This window comes from Jaculus jaculus, chromosome 4 (genome assembly GCF_020740685.1).
Source record: "Jaculus jaculus isolate mJacJac1 chromosome 4, mJacJac1.mat.Y.cur, whole genome shotgun sequence".
Lineage (NCBI taxonomy): Eukaryota > Metazoa > Chordata > Mammalia > Rodentia > Dipodidae > Jaculus > Jaculus jaculus.
Window position 1 is genome coordinate 167,199,502 of NC_059105.1, and position 18,066 is coordinate 167,217,567.

The following is an 18,066-nucleotide window of genomic DNA, read 5'->3' on the forward strand; positions in this document are numbered from 1 at the left end:
AAAAAGAAACACTCTATCTAGTTTTTCTTATATAATGATGATCATAGTAACTTCACCCCACATGATCCAGATAGCTTTGGGGATCACATTATATGTGTGACAACCTGAAGACAGGCCACTAGCTCTGGATCTGTACTGTCCTTTAAACCAAAACAAAAATGAAATTAGAAAAGATAGCTGTGCGTTCATTTCTGTCTTTTAAGCCAGGGCGGGGGTGGGTAGGTGGGAACTAGCTCTTACTAACTAATCTCTCTCGTTTATATTTGCAACCCATATATTACATTTTAACTTGGGTTATTTGAGTCTCTTTAGTGTGCATAAAGGGGGGTAAGAACAAAGAGAATGGGACATCCAGATAAAAAAGACTAGGAGGAAAGAAGAGGGGTCAGTGAAATAGTAGTGTGAGAGAGGTACCAAAGAGGCTAAGTGGAGGGGATTATGAACACGTTATAGTATGTCCATATTTTAAAATTCTCAATTAAGAGGGGAGGCTGCTTATGTGTGATTGCTAAGGAATCCACAGTACCTTGGCCTGATTCCAGTTCAATAATTATATTTGTTTTGTCCTCTTTGTTTTTCCTAATTGCTTAGTTGAATATAGAAAAGTTTCGCCCAAGAAGTTGAGTGATATTGTAGCACATACGTTGTAGACCCTTCTACCTTTCCCTTCAGTTATAGTAATGACGTTTGACGGCACTGGCTGGGCCATTGCTGTGGCTAGTACTATGTTATGTTACGGAGTGTTTGTTCCTTGAAAAGTATTCGTGACCGTGCAGCACAGGCCTGGCTCTTGGGTGAGTTGCAGGGTTAAAGCCCAAGAAGTCGCCTTTAGCTCTTCTCTCTGTGCTTAGTTTAGTCCTTTAGCTTTGCATCGAACTGTGATGGTACTGTCAGTTCCCTTTTAGCAAATGCTTACTTATGGCAGCATTGTGCTAATTTCTCTCCATATTTCTTGCAAGAGCATTGGTCACCATAATAACTCTATAGGGTGGGTAACATGGTCGCCATTTTAAAGAAAGGGAACAGGGAACGTGCACAAGTAGACAGATTGAAGGAGAGCAGCTGCACTTCTATTTCCAGTATTGTTTGATGGCACAGGCTAAGCATTTAACCTTCTTCTTACCTCATAACTTTGTTGCTGCCCAGAACTCCATGAGCCTAGTCTGTGGATCGTTGGTCACATGAACAGCTGTTTTAAGCACTTGTCACCACTTCAAGTGCTGACCCCATTGACCTCAATCTTATAACCATAGTATGGCACTGACTTCAAACGCACAGAGACTGTGGCTATAGACCACAGAGAAATCAACCCACTCCTGACCTTATATGCCTTATCACGTTATCTGCACAGCAAGAGATCTGCTCTTGCTCCTTGGCTGTCACGTGGTGTCATGCCAGCGTCTTCAGAATGGATTAACAAGTAACTAACTTATTTACTTAGGCTGACAATAAATAACTTGAGCTTGTTAATAATTGCCTATGTATTTAATATGGCTCTGCATAATCTGGGACAATCTTAAATGTATAATGTCTTAGATTTAACCAAAATTCCTTCCTACTTGATCTCCTATTATATTTCTATCAACAGGAAGCATATCATGTAAGGAAACACTTAAAGTAATCTACCAGGGCCCTTTGAAAGTGATACACACTCATGGGCATGGTGTTTGATTCAGTGTTACTTACAAGTTTTTGCTCAACATCATAAAAGAATAAACTTGCCAACTTTCATTGCTCTAAAATTTACCAGATCTCTCAAAAAATGCCTTGAGCTGTGCTGTGTTTATATCTTTCTTTTAGCTCCTTCTACATATTTTTACTATTTTTAATTTGGTTGCACTATGAAGATTGGGGCTGATGTCAGCTGACAGTGACAAACCCAGCAGCCAGAACATAGTAGGTCCTCACTGAACACTGCTGGTGTGGTGAGTGAGTCTGTGTGAGATGGAACAGATTTTCAGTTGCAGATTTCCTTGCTATATTAGAAAGTTTCCACTGAATGATAAAACAATACGTCACGGAATTGTACTGTAGGTGCTTGCATGGTGAGATATGAAAGACCTTGGCTGTATGCTTGTGGGGAAGAGCTCGTGTTTCTCACCATAGATATCCTTAGTGTTTTCATGTGTGATGGAAATAATTTACCTATCTTAGGAAGGTTAGAGTTAGGATTTCCATATTATATTTTATAATTTTTCCCTTTACCTAATATTTTTACTGTCATCCTTAGTAATGTGTAGTGCTATTACATAACTGTAAGAAAGAAGAAAGAACTTTGATTCTTTATAATCTTATCCCATCCTTCTTATCACCCTCAGTATTTTGCCTGTTTGTTCTGCTTTTATCATCCACATCACGTCATTGGCCTATGCCGTTGACATTGCACATGTTTAGATAACTGAGCATTAGAATAACATGCATTTCTATTTTCTCTCAAAATTTAAAATATCCCTTTAAGATGCCTTGTGAATTATTGAAAAATCTTCCTTTAAGTAGATGTGATGCACTATACTCTAATTGTTTTCTGCTGTTAAATATTTAAATTTCCTATAGAGTTTTTTCCTATCCTAAAATTATCTTTTAACATAAATTTATGTTGGTTTTCTATTAGGTAAGCTGAATTTTTAAAACTAAATATACTGAGTTTCATAATGTTACATAAACAGCATGACCTTCCAGAAATTCTTAGCAGTTCACATTCACATCAGAATCACGTGTGACACTGTCCTTATCATGAACATGTGTAACACACATATACACTTTTAAAGTAAAGATTCCTGATTTTGATATGTTGCTGTTATTAATTATGTCGTGAAGTATATAAATTAGATTTTTTTGCAGAATAAAACATGAAATTGTTACTTTGGAGAATTTAGTTTGGAGGCTACTTGTTAACAATATAGTTTCCACCCAAACTCAGATATTTTTTAAATCTGATTATATACTCCACAAAGATTTTTTTTTTCTTTTGTAAAGGCAGGCTTACAAAGTTTTGTGTCCATACCTACCTCACTAGCAGTTTTTTTCTGTATTGGGCTGAGGCAGTTTGCAATAGCCTCATGTGTGAACATTCCTTCTTGAAGCGATCAGTCTCAGTTCTATTTATTGTTTTAACAAAGTAATTGAGCATTCAAAGTTTACTTAAATTTTTATGCATTTTTGTGGACAGCTCTACAAATGCACCTTTATTCACCACCAGTATCCTAGCCAGTTTGAGTGCAGATGAATTGGAGTAGTTTCGTTTTAGAGAGAAGCAGTCATATTTGTATTAGGAAGGCAAGGCAATAGTACTGGAAGAATACCAAAAAAAAAAAAAAAAAAATCATCTTTAAGTGTTTGCCTCCTTCTCTAGTGAAAGCATTTGCATTTTAGAGGCCATGGTAAGTCTGGATCCTTTGCTGGTGCTTGTTTTCGGTAGCATGATTAAGGGGCTTTGTGTGTGAAATACACCATGGGAAGCAGATAAAATAATCTACCCTCTGTCTGCACTGGGATCTTTTCTCTGTGCTCTGTAGAAATTGGTTAACTATTAGTACTGGTTTTGATTCAGTAAATTATTTTTTACTTATATGTCATATTTGTTTTGCATTTCAGAGTGCCTAATAATTTGCAAGTCTTTTTTGTGCCCGTAGCTGGACAGGTATGTATGTAACCTATGGCTATTTAAATTTGTGTATCAACCAATTTTATTTCATTTTGTATTATACAGTAACGTACAGACTTCATAATATGCACATGTTATTTATTTAACTTATAAACATCGACACTTTTAAGGGTTTATGCTTTATATATACATTGCATTTCTTTTTTTATTGGCCAAGTCAGTAATCAGAATAATCTTCATTACAAACCATTCATCTCACGAATCTTAGCAAGTATTTTCTGGAAGAGAACTGGTAAAGTGACTGATGAGGTGGGAACCACTGTGGTTGATATTTTTATTTTCAAACTTTTTTGTTGTTCTTGTGTTCGTTTCCTGTGGAGGTTGCTCTATGTAAGGAGTTGTTGCAGATGTACTGTCTTCTCATGCTGTCTCAAGCACTAGGCGAATGGAAAGAAATGTTTGCACCTGTTTGAAATCTCAACCATGCAGTGTTGTGGTTCCTGGGCAACAGGCTGGGATTCTTAAAAGCTTGGTTGCACCTGCTCAATTGTGCTTGCAGCTGTGTCAGGGGGGGAGGCACAGAGAAGCTTGTTAGCAGTTTGCTTGTGCTGTTACGTGTTTGTGTACTCTTCAGTTTGAAAGATAATGTGGTGCAGACCTTGAACTATTACATTGGTTCTTAAAAAGCTCACTGGCTATAGCTCCCAGATAATTTTCTAGTCCTTCATTTTGTGTCTCAAATATATTTTGTAGCTGATGACTACCATGGATAATGGGTATGCTGATTTTTCAGGGTATACCTGAGAGAGAGTATCACTCAGAATAACTGCAGAGAATTTTGTCCTAGTAGAAACATTTTGACATTTTGTGTTTGGCTCAATTTCCCCATGTTGGCAGCCCCACTATGTGAGGCTGGATGTAGTTATTGATACATTTAGCTGAACAGATTTGAAAGCATTTGGCTATTAGTGGACACATGGGGCATACCAGGAAAATTTAAGGGTATACTGTAAATTAATTTCTTGATTTGTGCATGTGCCTTTCTTGCAGTCAGGGTGGAAGTGAGAGGGGAAAAGAAAAACTGAGTAGTAAGTTCCTGAAGAAAGGCTGAAATGCACATGAATATTTTAAGGCTGCATCATTGTCTTTGAATCAGACATCCTTAGTATATTTTCCAAAAAGTTACTGGTAGTGATAATGTTTCTTTTTGTTAATTGACTATATATATATTCTCTGACAAATATGCATACTTTTAATGTACACAAACCATGATGCACTTTATCATACTTAAAGTTCTATAAGTGGAATACAAAATGCTACATTCAATGTAAAGGTATTTAATTAACTTATTCAGTAGTTCTGATGTTGAAAATTTATTCTAATAGCCTGCATTAATCAGCTTAAGATATATAAAATGCTAAGGAGTTTCAATGAGTATTTAACAACATAAATCTTGTCTTAGAGCTCCTCTATCTTTTCTTTTTATTAGTCCATATGGAATCTCTCTCTCTTTTTCTCTCTGTTTTAAATAAAGCATCCTAATATGAATTGAGATAACCTCTTCCTAAATAGGAAATATAAATAAAAAGGAGTTAGAAGATTGCTTATAGCCCCTTAACATAATGCCTTTTACATATTAGTTGGTCAGTAAATGCGAATGTATGCATAATGAATAAAACATTGGTAGTGTTACATTAGAAACAGAGGAACAATACCCTAGAAACTTGCTACCTGTTATACATTTTGGGTGAGCTTTGATGGACTTACTCCTTATATTGCTGGTTAGATAGAAATAAAAATAATGATAAATCTTGTTTGAGAAAATTAAGAAATTGTTATGTAAAAATTGATACACTCTCATTATTATAGGTTCAAAATTAAACTACCAATATTTGCTTTTTATTTATTTTTTCTAAGAAAAAAGTGTGTTTGCCATTGCCATTATACACAGAAAGGCTGAAGCATTGATGGTTAAGTTACTTGTCACCTTGGAAACTCTTTGTACTATAGGGATAAACAAATATTCTGTGCTATGTGATTAATGCATTGGCCTTCCAAGCACTCACTGTGCTCTCCCTTCCTAATGATACTGCACTAAAAATACAAAAATGAATTCTGTGTTGACTTTCTTTGGGTCAGGTTAGATCAGAACATATTAAAAATATGTAGCTGTTTTAATAAGCAGAAGTATTCGACCCTGTATTTACTCTATACATATTTATAATTACAGTTTTTATTAATCACTAAGTTTCAACTGTAAATACATAAAGCCAAGCAAAGGCAAAGTAAAAATAAAGCAGCTTGAAATCTGATGCAGGCCCTTCTAAAATTACATTTTTGTGTGGTGTTGGCACTCTCTTAAGTATGATCCAGGTTTCAAAATAATCCAATAATAAGTACTTCATTAAAATGTCTTATTTAAGCTTCTCAAATCTTGGAATTACTGAGTTGATGATATTCATAGGTACTCTTACACTTGGAAATTCCTTTCCTTTGGAGACAGTTTTTCTTTCACTAATTTATCCCAGTGGATAAGGGATATCATTTTTCCTACTGATCCTTAATTTGTTAGGTCAAAGTATTTACCTCAGAATTTAGTTTCCTCACAGTTTAGGAGCCTTTAATCAAAGCTTATGAGCAGTTTATGAAGTTTATGCTTATGAATGCTATGATGGAGGGAATCTTAAAGTCATTTTCATCAAACATCATAGTGACCCAAGGAAGGTTTAGACATTTAACAGGGTTTTTTGGGGTTTCACCACTTTCTATTAATATGGACCTAGTCAAGTCTCTGTTCTTTTGTTTTCCCATTTGTAAAACTGGAAGATTATAGTATCTCATTCATATTTTATTGTGTTGAGAGTTAGGTAATAGGGTAGAGTGTTTACTGAAGTGGTTGGCCCATAGAAAACAGCCAAATGTCTTACCTGTGATACTGTCATTTCTAGGACCACTTCTGCCACCATCATAGCTACTCCTAGATACCAAGAAAGACTGTCAAGTTTGCTGGGAGCAGGGATCCTGCTGAAGGCACTATATCAAAGATTGTCTCAAAGGTACAAAGTTGTTTCTGTTCCTAGGGCTTTAAAAGAGATTAAAAAAAAAATACATCAGTGAAATAAATTAAGAAGACCTTAGATTTTTATCATTTTCTCTATTTTTTATGGTTCTCAAATACATGTAACATGAAATTTACCTAGTTTGGCCTATTTAGTTGAACAATTAAATGGTATTAAATATATTCATAATGTTTATTAAGCAGTCTTGTGACTTTTATTTTAATAAGTGGAAATGATATGTCCATTAAAAATGAATACCTATTCTTCTCTTCCTAAAGTTCTCAGAAAGCCCCATCCTATTTCTGTCTAAATGATCTGACTTCTTTGGGTCATGTAAGTCATGTCACAATATATTTGTCTTCCCATGTTTGGCTTATTTCATTTAACCTTCATCTGCACTGTAGCATATACATCAGAATTTTCTCTTTCTTGTCTTGGTGTGTATATGTCTGGGGTGTGCATGTGTATGTACATGCATGTTCCTGTGGGAGGGGTGCATTTATATCTGCAGGCACTCATGTGTACCTGTCCATGTGTGTGTGGCAGCTAGAGATTGACATCAGGGTTCTTCCAAAGTTGCTGTCCATCTTATTCGTCCAGATAGCTTTTCCTGATAAACTCAGAGCTCACTGGTTCACTTAGATTAACCAGTGAGCCCCAGGCATTCCCTATCTTACGTTTCCTTGGTACTGGGCTTATTATAGGCACACACCAACCTGCCTTGCTTTTCTGTGGGTTCTGGTATCCAAATGCAGGTCCTATGCTTTTATAGAAAGTACTTGATCCACTGAGCCATCTCCCAGCCCCAGGGTTTTCCATTATAAAGGATGCATTTTATTCCATATAATATCTGTAGTAGACAGCTTTAGGTACATGAAGATGAACTTCTAAACCAGGTACAGTTATGAAGAAAGGGATATTTATTGAAGCTTACACATCCAGGGGAAGTTCCTTAATGGTAGAAGAAGCTGCCCCCCTCTTAAATTACCACACAGACAGAGAAAAAGCCAAAAGCAAAACCACACAGCACACTTCAGGAACTCCAGGTGGTACTATACACTTTGTGTATCTTTAGATTGGAATTTCAAACTCACCACCACACCTTAAGATCTGCCCAGTGGCTTCTCCTCCAGCCAAGTGACTGCAGATCCAAACTATAATCTAATAAAACACTGAATATAGTGGGGGCCATCTATTCGAACTACCACATTCTGCCTCTGGCTCCTCATTGCAAACTGTATTCAGTCCAGTTTCAAAGGTCCCCACAGTCTTGACCAACTTAAGATAGTTCCAAAGTCCTAAGTCTTCTCTAAGGTTTAAGATTTTTTTTTCTTTAGCTGTGAGTCTTATAACATCAAAGAAGTTAAATACTTCTGACACATAAAGGTATAGTAAATATTTTTAACTAGTATAAGGCATAGCAAGGAGAGACTAGAACAATGTAAACTCAACCCCCATCAAGCAAACATCAAAGCTTTGTAGTTCAGGTCTAGTGACTGGCAGTCTCTGGGTATTTCAGTTCCACCCCTCCAGCTGGGCTGAGCAGTCAGGGAAAACTTTCATCCCTAGCTAATAGCCTCCATGATGGCCCTTGCACAGCCCTGGTATATCCAGAAAGTCTCCAGGTAAACCATGGTCCATCTTCCAACGGCTCTTCCAGCCTATCAAGCGTCATCAGGCTCTTTCTCATTCCGCATCTCAGCAGCAGCTCTTGCATCCATGTGTGCACTTCTGCGCCACTCCGTGTGTTTTTCATGCTTTCAGAACTAATACCAGGTGTGAGGGACACAGCCATATTCTTAATTTAGGGACAAAATAAATTATAACCTTGACAAACAGTTTGTATTTTTGTCATAGTCTTTCCTCAGGCATCTTCTCCATTGTTTTAATGTAAAGCAGTTGGACCCTCTTCCTTAAGATTGCTAATATGTTGACAATAGCAGATTCAGTAACTTAAAACCAGTCTCAGTACCTATACTTTTAACTTGCTTGAGGTTTTCCAACTTAAAATCTTGAATATCTCAGTCCTGTAGCTTTATCCAAGCACATCAGTCCAATACAAATTTAACCTTGAACAAATTCTCTGGGCTTGGGCAGCAGAATGCAGCCAGTAGCCCAGTTCCAACAAAGTCCTCTGTAGGTTTTCCTTTCCCTTAGAAAGCTCATAAGCCAAGCCTTGAAGTTCAATACTGTCTGTACTTGGCTTTGTACTTACAAAACTCTTATCAGAATAGTCCATAATACTTGGCTTACCACTCCAAAAGGTGTCTTCAGTTGCAAGTACCACGTCCATGCCCATTGCTCCAAAACAAAAGTTGCAAAAGACCCAAATCCACATGGTCAGGTTTATCTCACTACACATTTTGGTACCAATTTATATAGTAGATGCCTTTAGGTTCACTGAGATGAACTTCCAAACCAGGCACAGTTTTGGATAAAGGGATATTTATTGAAGCTTCCAGATCCAAGGGACGTTCCATAATGGCAGAAGAAGCCGGCCCCTCTTAAAGAACCAAACAGGGAGAACTAGACACTTTGTGTATCTTTCTATTGGAATTTCAAACCCACCACCACACCTTAAGATCTGCCCAGTGACATCTCCTCCAGCAAGGTGGCTATGGATTCAAACTACAAATTAATAAAACACTGAATATAGTGGGGCCGTCTATTCAAACTACCACAATACCACGTGCTGCCTGTCTAATCATTGCAACTTGAGTTGTTTATACATTTTAGTTTCTCATAATTTTGCTATGAATACAGGTAAGTAGCTACTTTCTTAAGAAACTGGTTTCAGTTTGGTTATAAATCCAGAAATGGAATTTGTTGACCATATGGTATTTCTGTTTCTCATGTAATCTTATAAGATCACTTTCCATTGAAATCAATTGAATTCTTTTAGCATGTGTGTGTGAATGGCATTGGCTTCTTTGTGATAATTATTAGCTGGATTAGGTACAAGGGGAAAGAATCTACTATTTACATGATTTCAGATGATTTACAGGAGTCTGTGAGTACCTTAAGCAGGTCAACATCTTGGAACAATGATTGTTAGGATGTGTAGGTTCTAAATTTCTTAATTCAGATTAAATTTAGGACTTTAGAATTCTAATTGAACTGCACTGCAATTTCAGCTCCATAGATAATTATTTAGTACACGTGATAGAGCTGATGTGCCTAATATAAAAAATAGAGTTTTGATCATCATAAAAATTAAAATTGATCACTAATGGCATTCTTATTTATTTGAGGTAAGTGTTTGCTAAGGCTGTTATACCAAAATACCACAAATTTCCTGCGTTAGGCAGAAATTGGTTTTCTCACAGTTTAGGAGCCTTTAATTAAAGGTCATAAGCAGCTTATGCAGTTTGTGCTTCTGAGCTTGGTGATGAAGTGATGAAGAGGCTCTGTTCCAGGCCTTCCTCTCTGGCCTGGGGCTGGGTATTTTGTCCTTACGTCTCTTCCCAGTGCTTTCACTCTATGAGTGTTGACCTTGGCATCCAGATTCCTGCCCTTCCCTTTTTATAAAGACATGTATCAAAGCTGCAAGTTCTCCTGGGCCCTGGCAGATGTGGAAGAGGGGGCAAGTCCGGTGGTGGGCACATGGGTATCTGCTTGTCTCATCGATGGATCTTAATTCTTCGCTTTCTGTGCCATCTGTAAAATAGAGCCGGTTCTCCAGCCCGAGAGCAGCGTGGGTCAAAGAGGGCAGCAGCGTTATTTGAAGAGTTCTTGGTGTACAGTCCTATACTTCTGCTCCAGTGCGCGTGGGGCTTCTCTCTGCGGCATGAGTTTCCTTTCTGTGGGAATCTGACTTGGTTTCCAGTAGCAAGTATGAGTTCTCTCCCACTGAGCAGGTCTTATGTCCAATCAGAGAACAGTTAGTTTTACCTGCAGAGGCTACGTGCCACTGTTACACAAGGGTGTACTTCTTGTCTGACTGGTTGATTCTTGCTCATGCTGTTGGTGAGCATTTTCTTCCAGCAGCTCCCATAGTGCTTTGCAGCCCCATGAGAGCTAGCTAGGAGGGAACCAATTTCCCTTCTGGTTCCGGCATGGTAATTCATTGTCCTGTGACTGTGGCCTGGGATGTCTTCAGCCATAGGGTCTTACCTTTTAGCTCTGGCAGGTAATCAAGTGTTTTGTCAATGGCCTACTTTGTTTTGTGGACCTCATGTGTCTCCCTGGCCAATAGCTCACTTTGGGGGTTGGGGGGGGCAACCCAACTCTGGGCATGGGAATTACCAGCCAGAGTCTGTGGTTTTAAGAAAATTAAGCTTTTTTCCATATTCTGTCTGGACTGCCCCCTCCCCCACCACCCTTTTATTGGTGGTTATATTTTGTAGAATGTTAGTCAGAATTAGGATTTCAATGGGGCTGATTCATTTTATCTTAATTTGTATAATTCCCTCCCCAACCTCCCTATCCCTTGTATCTCCAAGACCCCAATGCCCCCAATATTCAGCCATCCCCTAACTTGTCAGGTAACTCCTTTCCTCCGCTCCCCCTAGTTCTTCTCTCTATTGGTCTCACTGGTTTTATACCCACACTTGTGGAGCTCTCCATTGTTTGCACTCATCCCTAATTGATTCCAGTTGGGAACCACAGATGAGAGAATACATGTGGCATCTGTCATTCTGTGCCTGTGTGACCTCACTTAGAATGATTTTTTTTTCCAAGTCCACCCATTCACTGGTAAATTTTATTGTTTGATTCCATTGCGTGTATGTGCCACATCTTCATTATCCATTCATCAGCTGATGGGCTGATTCAAGTTCCTAGCCATTATGAATAGAACAGCCCACATCCTTTTTTATGTAGTGGGTACAATTTGTAATTGTTGGATCAATATTAGTTAATGTTTCAGTGTCTTTGTGTACTTAGGGACAATGTATGTCAGTTTTGGTTTCACTGTATGGAATTCAGTGCGTTTATACACATGTATGTGCTTGTATTGAACATATGTTATTGTTAGTGCTTATTTACCACAATACTTTCAGATAAATGTCATTTTTCTGCACTACAGTGATAAAATGAAATGTCAAAGAGGATAAGCATTAAAGACTGGCATCTGAACATAGCCTAGACGTGTTTTCTTAGAGTGTAAGCCGCACATGCATATTCATGCATGTGAGTGCCGGCATGTGTCTGCTGTGGGCATGTGTTGAGATCAGAGGACAACCACGGAGCTTGCCTTCCGCCTTCCTTGAAGCGGGCTGTTCATGGTGTTCAGCGCCACCTTCACCTCTAGGCTCACTGGGCCTGAGCTCCTGGGAATTCCCCAGTCACTGCCTCCCCCCTCACCGCAGGCTTGTTGGGGTTACAGATGCAGGCTGCTGTGTCTGCGTGCATGTGCCTTTTGGGGATCTGAACTCAGGCCTTCCATCTTGTGGGACAAGTGCTTTAGTCTATGAGCTGTGTCCCTTTCTCTTCTGATACTACTTTTTAAATGGATAAAGTCCATAATTCAATCAGAAAACATGTCAGCCTGTGTTTTGTCACTTTGCTATGACAGAATGGTATGGTATGTTATTGCATAAATGACCAATTACTTTGCTCCTGACATTTTGCTGACAGTTGTCTTTCCGAACTATGTGTCCTAGCTCACCTAACCCTGATGACCCTTTTCTGCGGGCTGGGCTGTGAACACAGCCTTCATGGTCGATTCTGCCCGCCCCCCGCCCCACCCCGTGTAGCTCGCAGGGTGAGCCAAGGCTGCCCAGAGCCTGGGCCTCGGGACACGTGTGCCACTCTTTCTTCCTCTCCGCTGCCTCTGCCCTCAATACTCTTTCTCAGGCCTCCTCTGTCCTTGTTTCTCCACTTCGACCAGGTACTTTCTGATTGTTTTCCTTCACGGAATTCCTGCCATGAGGATGAGCACTGGAAGGGGCAGCCGGCGCTGGAGGCTGTGTGCTGTGGCTGGCCTCACTCTCACTCCTCCGACCAGACAGTGCGCGGCATTGTGTCCCTTACGTACATTTCCCTTCTTACCAACGAAAACATTTTGTTTCTCACTTCGAAATCTCCAAGCAGAACTAGATCGTGACCCAATTTCCCTAATAATTTTCTTAAGTAACCATTGTACTCATTTATAAGATTTTTTTTTTCTCACCCACTGTCTGTCTAGCCAGGTTTAAAATTTTTATATATGTACTTTTAAAAAATTGATTAGCTGGAGAGCTGCCTGTTCCTCTGTGCTGTATAATACAGATTGAAAAACTGCACGCTGAATTCTGTATAGTGTAATTAAAACTGACCCACATTTGGACCTGAGTACACCAGGACTTAGCCAAACTTGCCATGAGCTGAGTTCTGGTGGCAGATGGGAACTAATGAGGACACACTCCACTCCAGAATTTCCCAGCTGCTTGGCCCCTTTTTGTACAAACAAGGTTTGGAGCGAAGTCCGGATCCCAAGAGCATGTTCTGTAAATGTGCTGTACCCAGTGATTTCAGAAATGTTTTCACAAAATTAGGCTGTTTCAAGGCATCCGTAAGACCTCATCGACTGTCCAATTTAAAACATAAAACTATAAAAAAGCTTTTTATGATACTTTCAGTTTCTTTAATATTAAAGAGAATGAAATTACCCCCTCTGCCTTTTCTCCTGTGCCTGGCCGTGTGTGGGTGGCCACTTCTTTCTGACCCTGAAGATTGCAAACGACTGTCTCAAGGACAATGGTACCTCAGGATAGACTGATTCTCCTGTAGCCTATGGATCTCTTCAAGCAGTTTGGTGTCCCGGGCCTGTTCAGGCAGATGTAATTGGGTCAGTTAGAAGCAGCGTGTGGCCGCTGTGATCGCCAGCACCTGCTGGTGTTTTGTAACTCACTGCGGGAGAAGTGCCAAAACCAGCATTGGGCTTGGAGCCGCTAAAGCCTTGCAGATCTTATATCCCATTCCTCTTCCAGCCTAGCTTCATCATCTCTGGTGCCTGAATTAATAAAACCCCTACCCATGATGGGTCTCAGGTATATTTTTCCTCTTCATTCTTCTCAGTATTTAGATCCTGACCATGAGTCAAAAAAAAAAAAAAAGAAAAAAAAAAAAAGATAATGGTGATCAGGTGGCTTTGGGGCTTTCTTATCATTAGACAACTGGGTAGCCTGTGGTTTTCAGAATCATTTAAATGAACGTACCAAATTCATTTGCTATTCCAGCACAGTCTTATTGGCACCAAGACTGAGCAGTTAATGTAGAACAAACTGTGAACTGTTGTGGAATATGATAAATGCACTTCCTAGTATGGGGGCAAGTAAAATGGAACTTGGTGTCGAATGTAAAACCTAAACTAATTGACATGGATTGCATCAACATTTAGCACTGACAAGAAGGTGCAGTATACCAAAGTAGGGATAAGATCCTAGGATGTAAAAATGGAAGCTTTATTTAAAAGCTATCGATGTCTGTATTTTTAAAGGTTTATTACCTATGTGAAATCCTTTTACATCGTTTTTCTTTGTGTATTAGATGTTTGTCAGGAATATACTTAATCTGTAATGATATTAATATCATAGCATTTAATTTGAATGGAGATTTTAAATACAACATATTTACTAGAAATATGTTACAAAGTTTGTCTAAAGTGGGTTTAATATTTTGAAGGAAGCATAAAATAAAGAGTTTATGAACAACAGTAGTGAAATATTATTTCATCGTCATCAGCAGGCACACTTTTCAAGACATAGATACTAGAATGGATCTATGGTCCTTGATTACAACAGTCTTGCCATCTATACTTGAAGACAAATGATATACAATAAGTCAATGTCACTTTCAGATCAGTCCTCTAAACCCATTCGCACTCCTTCGTTTTATCCCCTTCCATGAAATGTTACCAGTCCACTTGGGTTCTCTCTGCCACCAACTACGAACTTGTCAGAAACCTTCTGAAGATAATTCTTTGCCCAGTGCTGCCCTTTGAAGTAGCATGTAATAAGAAACCCATTTACCTTTGTAGGTGAAAACAAAACAAAAACAGCATCCTCAAGTGCCAAAGATAGTGGGAGCAGAGATATCTGTGAGCTGCTAGGTTGAAGCAATATTTGACTTTGGTCCTGAATAAAACACAGCACATAGGAATTCACTTACTAGAGAGGTGAAGATGAAACTTTGTGATGTTAGGGGTAATCTGATCAAGTGAGTTAAGATGAGACGTGTAACAGAGTCAAAGGTAATGGGTAGATCCTAGTTGTAAATAGATGATTGGTTATATAATTATTACTTTTTAGCTCCTATGCTAGACTGTAAACTGTGATACGATTCATTATATAATTTCTTGTAAGAGAAATCCTCACATAGGCATCACTGATGCTTCGTGTTAAAACTCCCATAATTCCTTGTCGATTTTTTCACGTTTTCTCCCTATATACCGTCCACAAGTATTAGGCGTGCCTTCTTCCTGTCAGTGTTCTGTAAGAATTAAGGATTCGAAGAGGATTTTGCTGTCCACAGGTTTATATCAAATACTTTGAGTACTTTGATATATTTCTATATTAAAGCTTAAAAGGGAAAATATAATCAAACAAAAGATGCCAAAATAACCACAAAAGAATATTTTTAAGTCCAATTTGTAACTTTATACATATTGTGGCACTTACAACACCTGCTTGGGGTAATTTTATTTTAACTGTAGTGGTCAAGAATTTTGCTGATTAATTTTTACTAATTTAGTCCCTAGTTTCAGAGAATAAGAAAACAGTATGTCATAGAGCAAACAGTGCTGTTTCATGAGTAGACGATTTAGTTTCTTTGCAGACACGTTTTGGTTGTGACACGCTGAGAAACTATCTGTGGGCTTCTAGGCTGAGGCTCCGCGTGTGTCAGTTAGAGACGACAGCAAGCCAAAGCCCTGGGGATTCAAATGAGCTCTTCCTCTTCTGTGTCCTCATCTCCATCGTACTTCTATGTGCTCAGTTAATGAAAAAATCGTCTAGCTATTAAATCAGATGAACTTGGCACTATGCACAAGTACCCCAAATCCGGATGACTGACTGAACCTGTAAAATGGTAGATCAGTGTTTCAGAAAAATAACCAAATAAATTGCCCTCTAATTTATAAGCATAATAATTTCCGTCTTTAGAGTATTTTTGGGACTTGATTAGAAGTTTGACTGAAGTTTATATACCGTAGAAATAATCTTGTTTACTGGTAGTGATTGAATAACTGTTCGTTAAAAAATAAAACTGTTTGTGGTTTCCAGAAAGTTAATTTCTTCAATTTGTACCTGTTTCATCCTTGTGATTTTTAAGATCTATAAAGGACTTAATATCATTTCTAATATTCTGAAAACATGAACCTCTGTATACTGAAGGTAAAATTAATGAATTACTTTTTCTTTGGACAGAATGTTTTCTTAAAGGTATATGAACTTTCCTCAATCTTTCAGTATTATCATTTTTTGTTAAGTACATCACAACATAATTATACTATAGATTCTGACTTTTTAAAGATAAAAAAATGAAATATGGTTAAATCATCCTGATTTTCAGGTTTAAATTGTTTAACTACATAGTAATGTCAATGACATATGTAACTTAAATAGGTCTTCCCACAAAACTGACTTCTGCTCCCATAACTCAAAACGCACAACCCTATGGGAGAATAACTGCAACCCCACTGAGGAGGGTCCCCAGCGGGGTGGGGGCAGGGGAGAGGAAGGGATGGTACTAACACATGATGTATCCACACTAAGTATGTCTGTAACAAAATGTATTATTTTAAATCAAAAATAAATATGTAAATGGAAATCTGACAGAAACTTGCTTATGTGATGCTTTAAATTTATGAAGCAAGTAGGATAGCCGAGTTCAATATTTTTAAAGAAATATTTGGGCTGGAGAGATGGCTTAGTAGTTTGCACTTACCTGCCAAGCCAAAGGACTCAGTTTGATTTCCCAGGACCCATATAAGCCATCCAGATACGCAAGGTGGCACATGTGTCTGGAGTTCTTTTGCAGTAGCTGGAGGCCTTGGTGCACCCATTCTGTCTCTATCTGCCTCTCTCTCAAATAAATAAAAATAATACATTTAAAAAAGAAATAGTTAATTTTGTTCATCAGGAGACAATTCAAGTATAATCTTTAATCATGTTGGCCTGATACCGCAAGCAAAGCAGTATGTACTTATTCGAGTCATTGCCAGTGTCAAGATATTGTATACCCCAGGCCCAAAGAAAATTGATATTTTTCTCTCTCTAAATTTGTCATTTGAAATCATGCTTGATTTTCTCTTGACCAAAATCAGCGTATTTACTCTGTGAATACAATCTTCAGCAACATAAATAACTTTTCTTTGATGAGTGAATTTAAAGTATTCTGATTAAGTAATTTGAAGCATAATTTTGGTATTGATCATATACTGTATGTTAATAAACATAGAATATTAACTACTTAATCACCATGAAGTACAACTTGTTATATTTTGATTATAAATCCATTAATTTTACATTTTCCTATGACCCATGTTAATTTAAGCCCTGTATTCTGACTTTCTTGAAAGGATGGTATTAGGAAAGGTTGCACCACCTTTGTTGGACATCTCTAAGCAAGTAGAGAGCAGTACATTCCTTGTTACTACTATAGGCAGCAATCACTCCATCTCAGGAACATCTCTTTGCTCTCTGTGCTCCTGACTATTGCAGAGTTAAGGTTGCCGTTTACACATACGAACTTTTATATCCTTTTCCTCTTTCTCAGTATTGTAGTCTCGGCTGAATTGCAAGTTACCTAGGGCTGATGAGCCAAATTATCCCAAACCCAAGTGGCTTAAAACCATAGAAATGTGTTCTCTCAACTTCTGGAGGCTGGATATCCATAACAGGGGTGCAGCAGGGCCATATATTTTCTTATTTTTCTCTAGGTTCTGGAGAGGATCTTGATTTGCTTGGTCAGAGTTCGGGCAGCCTCTGTCCTTTCTTGACCTGGAATTCTGCTTCCATCTTCATGTGGCCTTCCCTTCTGTGTACCTTCTTCTTCTCTTTAAAAAGAACTAGAATTTGAATTTAGGTCCTACTTTCAAATAAGAATTATTTAATCTCATGATTATAGCAGCAAATACCCCATTTGAAAATATTGTTATATTCAGAGGTCTAGGGTAGAAATGGATTTTTGGGGACCTTAGAATCATTCAAACTGCTATGGGAAATAACTGTTTTAGTAGCAGATGTCTGTGAAGCGCTTATTGAAACACACTAATACTAGTCTGTTCTCCCCTCTGTTGTCAACAGAATTGATTCTGACCCTTGTTTATAGAAAACTTGTGGCCTTAACACCTTGCTATTTTTATGACTATAACAGAATTATGAGTCATATTCATTCATACCATTTTAAACTTCTGAACCTTTTTTCTAACATTTACATGAAGCCTGAGAAGAAGTAATCACTGTGTCAAAGTCACTCTGC

At 38.2% G+C, this 18,066-nt stretch overlaps 1 protein-coding gene across 5 annotated transcripts in view; it reads left to right on the forward strand.

The window, feature by feature from the left end:
• Positions 1–18,066, forward strand: part of Zbtb20 (zinc finger and BTB domain containing 20) — a 770,503-nt gene that overhangs the window by 157,327 nt on the left and 595,110 nt on the right. For all 5 annotated transcript variants that reach the window (XM_045146702.1, XM_045146709.1, XM_045146703.1 and 2 more), the window contains exons 3-4: positions 3,595–3,640; positions 6,553–6,660. The gene's annotated coding sequence lies outside the window, so the exon portion shown is untranslated. The remainder of the gene's footprint in view (positions 1–3,594; positions 3,641–6,552; positions 6,661–18,066) is intronic.